We start from the raw sequence: 11,855 nt of genomic DNA on the forward strand, positions 1-11,855 counted from the left end.
CGGTTGGGTAAAGAAGCACAAGTCTTGAAAGAGAAAAACCTGATGAAGAGCTTGATTCCATCTGCTTTTACACCACAAATTATATGCACTTGTGCTGATCAAACACACATTGGAATATTACTGAACACATGCCTAGCATGCCCGTTTGTTTCAATACTTCATACCCCATTGGATGGATCATCCGCGATTACGTGTCATACGCTGTCATTCTTTGTGAGCGGTGCTATGTACAGGTTGGTCTTGGAAAATACTATAAGCTACATTTATGGGTGTTTGTAAACATCTTTAAGAATTGATGATGGTTTTCTCTTTTCTCATTTGGTTTTATTTATAAGTAATGCTAATCCTCCTTTTGTTGACACATTCACATGAATGGGATAGATGCATTATTGGTTCTAAAGTTATCTATTTTATTAATTGATACATTTACAGGGGAAGCTAACATATGGAAAAATTGGGGAGTGGCGCTTCGACAAGAGATCATATCTTCGTGGTCCTCCACCAAGAAACTTGCCCTTGCCACCACCTGGAGTTCCGGAGAGTGTGGTATGCCATATGCCTGAAGTTAATTCTGCTATTCATACATAACATTATATCTTTACGTTTGTGCTAGCATTTAACACCCGATAGCTATAAGAAAACTTCATTAGTCCTCAGTCCCTTACATTCAAAATCTTTCAACTGCAGGTCATGTTGGTGACAAAGGTGAATGAGGCCACAGCTAATATTCCTGGATGGGACACATTTTAAACTTGTGTTAAAGTAGTTGAAGACTAGTGTGTTTAGTTTTGTTGGTTAACTTTTCTAGTACTTGCAAGAAATGAGCTAAGTACTAGAAAAGTTTTAGAATTTACTGTTGAAGAAGAAAGTTTTAACTTACTTGGGGTGTTTTGTTTCATGAAAAGAAATGAGGGGCATCGGTTTATATAGTTACTTTGAAACAAGCTCCTGCAGCTCATTATATTGGTGATGACTTGAAATTGGAGAGTGATGATGGTATTAGACATGGAGGAGTTGGTCACTATTATTTTGATGTTTTAGATGGAACAAGTTGGTCATTATTATTTTGATGTTTTGGCCGGATGGAACAAGTTCAAACTTCTTTTAGCAATTCAATGTCTAAATTTATTTTTTTTGTTTGTTGCACTATGAATTGTTTATTTGAGCAATGTGTTTTAAATCCAATGTGGATATGGTGAAAATGGACAGGTTGCGGGTTGAATATGATGAAAATCGAATAATTTGGGGCTTTTATTTTATTTTTTAAATGTCTATAAACCACGGTTTTGTAAGAACTGAGGTATAAGGATATTCTATAAACCACGGTTTTTATCCAACTGTCGTATATAACATCACTATTTCCCACTGTTCACCTCGGATAGAGAAAACTATAAAGACTATTAACCACGGTTTGCAAATCCTAATACCACTGTTTTAGCTAAAACCGTGGTATATAATAGGTATTTTTTACCACGGTTCTGTTAGAAGTATTTGTCACGGTGGTTGTTACCACGGTTTGAAAACAGTGGCTAAAGGCTTTTTACCACTGTATATAACAGTGGTATATGAGTTTTTATGTAGTAGTGACAATCAGAGGTACATTGTCACCAGCTTGTTCAGAACCTATAGGAGGATCTGGTACTGGTAGGGATACAAATACTTTCTCAAAAGACTTACCAGAGTGGGGAATACTATCAGGAACCTTGAAAAGTGTTTCTTCATTCATAGTGAGAGGATGAAATTTCATTTTCTTACCAGATAGGGCAATATCAGAAGTAGGAGCAGGGTCAGCTCTCTTCAATCTAGAACGGTTGGATGCACATACTTCCCTTTTAAAATTGCTTGCCACCAGCATTTCATGAGGCATTTCAAGGCCCCTCCCGCTAGTGATCACACAATCATCACTGACCGTAAGCTCCTGAATTAAGCCTGATGTTCAACATCACCAGAGGCAACCACAGAGCTCTTCTCCTTATGGTTTTCTCTTCTTCTAGTACTCAAAGAGGATTCATCCTGAACTGGATGAGGGATAAGTCCAGCATCCTGATCCACAAGAGGAGGAAGTGTTGTGCACCCAGAATTTATAGTGTTTATCCCAAAAGGAAAAAAGATGGGGGTAAGTTGAAGCCAATATTCAGCAGACATGTTGAAATATTCAAAAAGATGGGTGGGATTAGGAACTATCACCCAAGGCATCCTTTGTTCCTTGGGGATCTTCTTGATGAAGTCCACCGTAGCAGCGTCAGTTGCGGTTAGTTAACTTTAGGGGGAATAGTCATCTAAGGAAAAATAGCAAAGAAACTCAGTTGAAAGACTCTTATAGTGATTGCAAAATTCGTGAGAAAAGAGACTTACTGGTTGGAGCATGAGTGTGTTTTCTGGGAATAGGAATCCTCACAGGCTCACCATCAGCATCAGAAGGATGAACATCCTACACATCACCCAACACACGGAGGTGGTGATCAGCCCACCCTTCATCACTCTATTTCCCCTTGAAAAAGACAATCGGAGAGCTTTTGTCTCTGGTCATGAGATAGTAGGAAGATTTGTCTTGAATATGGCAGACCTCATAAAAGTACCCAAACACCCAACGATTCAAGAACGAATCCATGCCTCTTGGCCAATATGGCAGAGTACATGACAGTTCTGTAGAACAGAGGTCTGCTTGACCAAGAGCAAGATTGAAGTGAATCAGGCACTCTCTTAACAGTGGGTAGAGGGGAAGAGTGAGTCTAGCCCTGAGTTGACCAATAGTGATGATTGCCACTTCCTTGTAGGCCAACTCATCAGACAACCTCCCCCACTCCAAACTGAAATCATCAGGGATATGGAATTTCTCTCGGATTAGTTCTAGGGAGGAAAGGTCTCCGAAGTTTACAAGTGGCCAGTTGGGATTCATGATCAGAAAAGAGAGAAAGTTTCAAGTGTTGGTTAAACCCTAAACGGGAGCTCAAAAGTTTCATTATACAGGAAAAAAGTAGCGGAAGAGATAATGAGGGTTCTCTCACTAGATCCTTTATATACAGATAAGATGAACGGTTACGATTAGCCCAAGCATTGTGTCTTTTCGGGATGGAACTGCCATCATTATCTTTTTTGGGAAACGGCGTGTCTGTTCGAGCCGTCTTTTTAGAGCCTTAATTAGTTGAGTACGTAAGCATTTCCAACAACTGTTTAGGAAAAGGATTCTCGCACCAAAAGCAATGTCGCTTCAAGCTGCCACGTGCTAGATGGCACGAGAGGGAGCATCTGTAAGGGAGATTTCCTGTCATTGGATAGATGACACGTGTATGGGAAATAACTCTTGACTATAGATGTTCAGAATGAGACGAGGACCATTGGATCAGTTCTGTGAATAAGTGATTTTGTGTTTAGCACGAGTGTTTAGTATGCATGTGCCAGGCACGTGAATGACCGCCTCTAAACATAACAATTCTCCAAGTCAATAGGAACTGATATGGACATTTCCTAAATAGAAGGAAATTGAAGAGGGCGATCTTTGATGATAAGGAAGGAATCGTAATGACATATCTTAAGAGTTACCTTTTAGATATAATCTTTCCATATACGATGGGACATTATGATCAACAAGGAAACCTGCCTCTAACAAGATATAGTCTAGATTCAGACTTCTATAAGAAGATGATTCCTAATAGGAAGGCAGAGTCCAAAGATGGAAAGGAACTCACAAGCGATGAGGTTCGCCCTAACCATAGGACTCTCAAAACTCTTCCTATATAAACCATAGGAATTCGCTCTTAGGAACTATACAAAATAGGGTTTGATTCTCCTAAATAAAGAAGGAGATACGTAGGCAGCCGCCAGGCGGTTCAACCCTGAACTCACAATCATCTCATCCCTCCTTTACTCAGTAAAAGCTTCTAGATCACAAGGCATAGAGAAAGATCAGGGGATACTCAAAAAAACCCCTATAGACCTGTTGGCATAACTTATTGCATTTGTTGCTCTCTCTCTCTCTCTCTCTCTCTCTCTCTCTCTCTTTTTGCACGTTGTGCTAATGAGCGTCGAGAAGTAAGGTACAAAGTTGATGGATGCTACAGTGCCATCTCTCTCTCACTCTCTCGATTTCTCGATGGAAATTGGGAAGGCTCAGTCTCTTGATCTCTCTCTTTGGAAATTTTGGGGTTCTCTTCCTTGGTCTCTGATAATGATAAAATGATAGTTTTACTACTGAATAAAGCGATGAAACTATAAACAAAAGTAAAACTAAAAACTGAACTTGTACTAGACTTATCAAAGATTTCTACTCTTGATACTATTGAAGTAGAGCTGGAATAGAAGATTCGTTCCACTCCTAGTTCTTTAGCATTCAAGTTTCTTACGACTATCAATCCTACCAAAGTCAATGAGAGAATTATGAATTATACTATGAAATTCTACGGAATACTAAGGTTGAATCTAGAATAAGAATTAGGAGGGAATTGAATCCACCTTGAATCCAACTTAAGAAACTAGCATAGATTGTTGTAATCCAATTCTTACGTTCTTACGGTAAGAATTGGTCGTTCTAATCCCTAATTATACATGACATCTCTACCAATTTATAACTAGCATGTGAGGACGTCCACCCATTCTCATGACGAATCAACGACCTTCTAGAGTGGAATAGACTCTTACAACAATTCTAAGCTAACAAAATCAAGTTTTCATCAAGGCTTTATCAAACCCCTCTAATGGAGGTTTAGCCTCGATTCATCAAACTATCATTTCCAAATGAAATTGAATAAGACATAATATAAAAATTCTAACTTTATTAAATTTAACTAAACAATAATTAAAATCTAAATTAACAACTAAGAAATCATTAAATAACAATAATCGAAATCAATCTAAACAATCATTAAATAACAAGATCGAATTTAACAAGAACTAACTATTTTATTTATCTAATGAATGATATTCAATGATTCAAATAACTAATCTAAAACAAGGAATGAAACTAATTAATGGAATGGAAACTAATTAATTAAATCCAAAAACTAGATCTAGAACTAAGCTTTTTAATGGCTACTCTAATGGCTACCTTCTAACCTAGCTGGCAAGCACCCAAAACTGTAATATTAAACCCCGAGAGACATAGCATTTTGGTCGATTATGTGTTTAATAATCATACCCCTTTTATAGGATTCCACAGTTAAAATAAATATAGTGATAAAACATGCATCAAAGTACGGGAATACGGGAATAATTGAAGTTTCCCACTCGACCCCCGTGAAGCCCAACAAAGCCTGACTAAAGCCAAAGTTTCCAAAAGAACAGAACCAGTGCGGAACGGGCCCACATATAAAGAAGCAGCAAACTTCCGAAGCTCAAATTGGATAAATCTAGATGCCGACGTTGGCTAGTGAAGCTCTCAAGTATAGGAATACGGGAATATTTGGAATTCCCACTCAATCCCCGTGAAGCCCAACAAAGCCTGACTAGAGCCGAAGTTTCCAAAATAACAAAACCAGTGCAGAACGGGCCCACATATAAAGAAGCAGGAAATTTCCAAAGCTCAAATCGGATAAATCTAGGTGCCGACGTTGGCTAGTGAAGCTGCCATAGCGAATTCGGCGACAAACTCTGCAAGGACAAAAAAGTCGTAAAACGCCAAAAATCGGCCCCCATCGACACACTTTACTTTGGGCCCAGAATGCATGATGAGTCAGCATAGGCAGGTGGCAAAGGATGGTTTCAAATTGATACCACCTGGCAAGAGAGAAGACACGTACCAATTCAAACCAGGTGGTTTGAATTGACATAAGCTAAAAACAAAACCTTAAATCAGCAAAAGGACAAAAATTAAAACAGTTGAAAACAAAGTTTTGTTTCGAACCATTCAATTAGCATAAAAACAAAATCTTAAATATTCACGGATCACTCTTGTATCAGCCTATATATATGAAGGGGTCGCCTTCATTAGAAGGCCTTCAACATATTAATGCTTTAGCTACGCTTAGTTTTTTTCTTCAGTACTTACATTCCGCCATTTCCATTTCAGCAGCTTAAATACTGTAAGTTATTTTACCCTTAATAACAGTCATTTCTTTTCTAGTTTAATTTCATCCGCATTTATTTACTTAATGTATACAGCAAGTTTTATTATTCTTTCTATGATGATGAGCTAATCCCCCCCCCCTCAGGGGGAGGGTTATGCTGCTCGTGTGAAAATCCGGATTGACTCGTTAATATTCTAAAATCACTACTTAGGAATTAGGCATATAATTAACATCCGGTCCCAAAATGACTGAGATCGCATAAAAGTTGGATCACCGATGCTCGGAGACAGAGTCTCTGCGCGACTTCTCTCAGTGTCAAAATGACTCTCCAATTCGGCCCAAATGATGTGAAATCGAGCCAGGAGCTGAAATAATATACCAGAGATGAGGTATTATTGAAACTCCTTATGCTAGTGAAATGCGACCTAGAGATGTGGGCATGCACTATGGATCAATACTCGACGTCGTCTCCAAAACGAGACGAACTAGAGATGTAGTGATTTGGTAATAAAAACTGTTGAAAAATGATTCTTGCATGAGCATGATTAACTCTCTCCCTGTTTCTCTAATTTTGTTTACCTACATTTAATCGCCGTAGTAATTTACATTACCATTAATTTAATTAAAACCAACTAAAAAGAAACCTAAAAATCCTACTCACTAAAAGTTGGAATTCCCGTTGTGAAACCTATCCGAGCCCTAAGGTTTGGGCGATCCCTTACTCGACCTATCCTACCAATCCCATCGTGAGTAAGGTAACTTGACTAAAACGCATCGACTATACGGGACGCGTTGGAATTTGGACTTTGGACTTGGGTCTTTGGACTTCGACTTTGGACTGTGGACCTCGGACTTAACAAAATAAGTAATCGAAAACCAAATAAACGCGTTCAATAAAATAAGCGTTTATCAAATGGCAAAGACGCACGAAGGACTCGGACTTAACGTAATAACCGGAATACATCCATAAAAACCCCCTCCCTTACCTCCTCATCTTTTTAGTTTTCATTTCTGTTACAATATTAACGAGTTACGGAATAGTTTACCTCAACTTTTTCTACTAACAAATATCTGTGAACCAAGTTTGTTTATTTTCATTAGCACAGTCTAAGTACTCAGTAGGAATTTGAAAATCTTGAATGGATTAAAAGAGTCTCGGACGAGACTGAATTAGTAGTACGCGAAACTAACCTGGAGTATCAACACTCCAATTTTCAGGTACAGGCCACTTTCCTTTTCAGTACTCTTTTGGGCTCTTTGGTCCTGTTTTACTAGTAAGCATAAGCTCGGGAGTAGTCGATCGCTATACGAGGAATCGCGGGACGCCAGGTTTCAAACTCTTAAACTCCTCAAACTTTGTCGAGGTTATTATTTGCTATAACCTGTTTTACCTCGTATATTTGTATGTTGGCATGAGAACTCTGTGCATGTAAAGGTGGTTCGTCATCACATATTCACGTAACACAATTAATATGATTCGAATATATTTTGATATATGCGTAGCGTCAAACCACCTGCTTAGAATATTTTTGTATGTGTATGTTACATCAATTCACGTACACGGTATTCAATTGCATGAGTTCGTTCTCGACATCCCCCTAGCTCACATATAACTTACAAATAGTTGCACGTATAAGTAATATAGATTTGCATGGGTAGACTTTCTGCGTAAACTAGTATATGTTAGTTAGTTTCTATTTTGGCATCTATCGTTTTTAATTGCATATTTCGTAATCACGGCTCCATAATACACTAATTACGTAAATTAAAAAAAAAAAAAAAAACCAAAAAAATAAAAAAATAAAAAATAAAAAAATAAAAAATCATAGTAATTAAAATTTTCATCTAAATCATCTTAATAACACCCCGCATAATACACCATCATAAATCATCATCCTATTCCATCAGTGCCTAGGAAACTTGGAAAAAAAAATTGAGGTTGCCTAATTAAGGAACGTGCTAGCACGAACAACCTCCCTCAACTCTCTCTCAGGTGACTGTGGCTGGAATATTCACACGCTATCCTAGCTTCCCTTTCGAAAGTTAGCAAATGTTCCGGGAAGACGTGCTTCAACTCCTCCTTCTTAACTTCTAAAACCTCCGGTCATTATTCGCTCCTTATGAGCACTAAATTAAAATTTATATTTGTATGAGACTACGGTCCGCAAACATAAGGAATTAGAACTTACATATCATGGTCGAAAATACAAGAAACAACTGTTTATGTTATCTCCTAGGCATAGTTCCTCTTCCGTAATCAACCTCGTCAAACATCTCCGTTTCCATTATCTCCTTTAATTATGGTGAAGAAAATCACAAATGTCGAAAACCCTTTTCGATTTCTATATCGCCTTCTTACAGAAGGACTGTTTCCTAAATTAAACTTCGATTGTAGGTGATTTTCAGTATTCCGCCAAACATTTTCGGTTTGTTACCTGCTTTACCATGGTTTAGGCCATGAAAACCGTTACAATCATCTTCGCCGGATGCAACAAGTAGTCACCACTTTCCTCCATCCAACCGTTACCAACGAACAAGTCTTGCTTAGGTTGTTTCCGCTTCACCTTAGCCGATAAAGCTTCATTTGGCTCGCCGGACAAAGCGCCGCCAATCCATTGACACATGGGCCAAACTTGTTCAAGCATTTATGATAAAGTTCTATACTCAGAAGAAAACTATAGAAATGCTTCAAAAGATTCAATTCTTTCGCCAGCAGCCCCAGGAATCCTTTTCGGAAGCGTGGAGCAGATTTACTGATCTACTTCTCGAATGTCCCCATCATCAACTCAACACCGCTGTATTAGTCCGTTCATTCTTTAATGGTCTCTCTGACCATCAAAAGGAAACATTAGATATCATGAACGGCAGTTGTTTCATGGACAAGGGCGCCATCGAAGCATACAATTTTCTTGAGAAAACAGCCTCAATGGCAAGCACCCATTGGAAACATTGATTCTTCTAGATCTTCTAAAGACACTCCTACCAAAGTTACGCCTCGTGTTCGAGGTCAAACCCAATCCGAATTAAAACTCTAATCGAAGTCCCTAAACAAAAAGGTCGATGCTCTTTCGGTACAAGTAAATGAACAAAACCCAAACAGTCATGGCTGCCAACGCTTCCCCATGCCCTCTTTGCTTAAGTCCCGAAAGCACGCCGATTCTTATTGTCCTTTGGTATACGAAAGTGTCCTCCCCAACCTTCAAGAGGCTTGTTCTTTCAACATCCCTAATGGACCTTGGCGACAACATCCGAATTTAGCTTGGGCACCCCCGTCCAACAACAAGCTCCTTCGGTGGCAAATAACGCTTTCTGTCGACCCACCCGCGAACTACAATTCCTATCGTCAAGGAAATCCTCCACAATTTCAGCAAGGGCAAAGTAATTTTCCCAACAACGCAAATATGGGATACCAAAACAACCGCAACCTTGTTCCCGCTAACCAAGGATATGGCTACCAAAATCAACCCGTGAATAATAACCGTGAACTAGTTCCCTCTCCCTTTGGTACAATCCATCCCGCCCGAAAAGCGGCTGAAACTTTCCCGACATACATGAATGAACAGAATCAAATCCTAGCTTCTATCCAACAGTCTCTTCAGCTATTAGCTCAGGATAAAATTCAAAAGGGCGTGTTCCCTGGCCAAGCAGTTCCAAACCCTAAGCCTACAAACACTGCCTTTGAACTCAACAATGCACCAGGACCTAGTAATCCAAGCCAGGGTGAGGTAAATGCCATCACCACTCTTCGTTCTAGCCGAACCATCGACAATAATATACGTATGCCAGAAGAGAAATCGACGGAAGTCACGACTGACGTCCTTCCAACTCCTACCTCGCAACCTATAACGAACGAAGTTGTACCTTCAAAATCTACACCTACGTCCCTAGGAAAAGATACCACTGATCCTTATACGCGATTCCGTCCAAAAGCTCCGTTCCCTGCCTGTTTGGTAAAGAACAAACATGACGAACATTTTGATGAGATCCGCGGAAACCTTCAAAAATTTGACCATAAACTTACCTTTCCTAGATGCTTAAAGCATTTGCCCAAGCATGCCAAGTTTTTTTGAGGACATGTGCACCACCAAACGACGTCATTTAATGTACCTCAACAAGCGTTCCTCATCGAAAGGTTTCCCTCGATTACCACTACCAATGGTGTGGTAAAATTACAGGACCCGTCGAATTACCCGTACCACCATGCACGCCATTGACAAGTATACCGCTACTGCACTTTTAGACCTAGGTGCCAGTGTTAACCTACTTCCCTACTACTTATTTAAGCAGTTAGGTCTTCATGAATTGAAACCTACTAATATGACTCTGCAACTCGCGGATCGCTCCATCAAGTACCCAAAAGGCATAGTAGAGAACGTTATAGTAAAGGTCCAAGATTTTTACTACCCAGTTGACTTTGTCATTCTAGATACTGAAGTAGCCTGTGACTCCATCCCTATCATCTTGGGACGTCCTTTCCTTGCAACTGCCAACGCTCTCATAAATTGTCGGGACGGTTCAATGACATTGTCTTTCGGGAACCTTTCTGTCGAACTCAACGTGTTCAAATTAATGAAACAGTTTCCCGATCCTATAATGGAGGGCGAGATTAGCTTGGTTGATAGTCTGGAACATGATTATTTCACAAACTCTTTTCCCCCAGACGAGATACACCAATTTCTTTCTTTTGATAATCCGGAGTTTGACGATGACTCGTACATAAGGGATGTCCATGAATTATTAGAGTTAGTACCACTATTTGACCCTAATGCTTCGGTGCAAACTAATTCAGAAAAACCGGATTCGCTCTTTTCCATTGAAGAGATGATCCCTCACGAATCCTTGATCCCCAATCCCCCAACTCCGGATTTAAAACCTCCACCCCCTGATTTGAAGTACGTGCATCTCGATCCCGATGGTAGTCACCCTATAAAAATTTCTGCTCACTTGACTACAGACGAAGAGACACGTTTGATTCATGTCATTCGTGAACACCGCTCCGCTATCGGATGGTCCTTAGATGATATCAAGGGGATAGACCCTAGCATATGCACACATCGTATACATCTTGATGACGGCACAAAGACATCGCGAGAACCACAACGCCGCCTTAACCCCGCCATGAAGGAAGTAGTGAGGGAGGAAGTTTTACGTTTACTTGATGCGGGTATCATATACCCTATCTCAGATAGTGACTGGGTTCGTCCTGTCCATGTTGTTCCCAAAGAACTAGTAATTGAGAATCTTAAGAAGGCTCGGTCTTTTCGGCAACACTATATAAATGCCCGATTCTGATGCGGGATAGTGAGGACGTACTTTCTCTTGAAGTTTGCGACCACCTTTTAGGGTGGGTAAAGGTCGACTCTATGTGTCCAACAAACAAGATAATTCGTTTCTTTTGCGATTTCCGGACATAGACACGCCCTCGCAAGGTATCTTAAGAAAGTTCGTTCTTTCCCTGATGATGATAAAATGATAGCTCATCAAGACAATGCAAAGAAGAGGAAGTGGAGTGAAGTCTGGAAAGCTATGATAGATTGGCGGGATGCAAAGGAATGGCATTTCTATAGGGACGAGGCAAGGAAGGACTATCCCCCAGTTCAAGGATGGGGCAATGTGAGTTAATGCATGTACATATTTGTTTTACGTTTTGATGTGAAATAAATAAATAACCTAACGGTGTGCTACTCTAACAGTGTGCTTCTACTTTTATGATGTATAATATATAGTGTGTTACAATAAATTTCTATGGAAGATGTTAGCTATATTTTTGCTCAAGCCTCTCAGGTAAACTCTTTCTTCCTCTTAACACTTTGAGGACACAGTGTCCGACTGTTTGGGGGTGGTGAGAACCTT

General features: G+C 39.7%; 1 long non-coding RNA gene across 1 annotated transcript; it reads left to right on the top strand.

Moving 5' to 3' along the window:
• Positions 1-424: 424 nt before the first annotated feature.
• Positions 425-1,131, top strand: LOC147498306 (uncharacterized). The gene is made up of 2 exons (XR_015194271.1): positions 425-546; positions 688-1,131. It is a non-coding gene; the product is annotated as an uncharacterized LOC147498306 (long non-coding RNA).
• The last annotated feature ends 10,724 nt before the right edge of the window (positions 1,132-11,855 follow it).

The sequence above is a fragment of the Coptis chinensis genome, chromosome 5, assembly GCF_015680905.1.
Source record: "Coptis chinensis isolate HL-2020 chromosome 5, ASM1568090v1, whole genome shotgun sequence".
In the NCBI taxonomy this organism is placed as follows: domain Eukaryota; kingdom Viridiplantae; phylum Streptophyta; class Magnoliopsida; order Ranunculales; family Ranunculaceae; genus Coptis; species Coptis chinensis.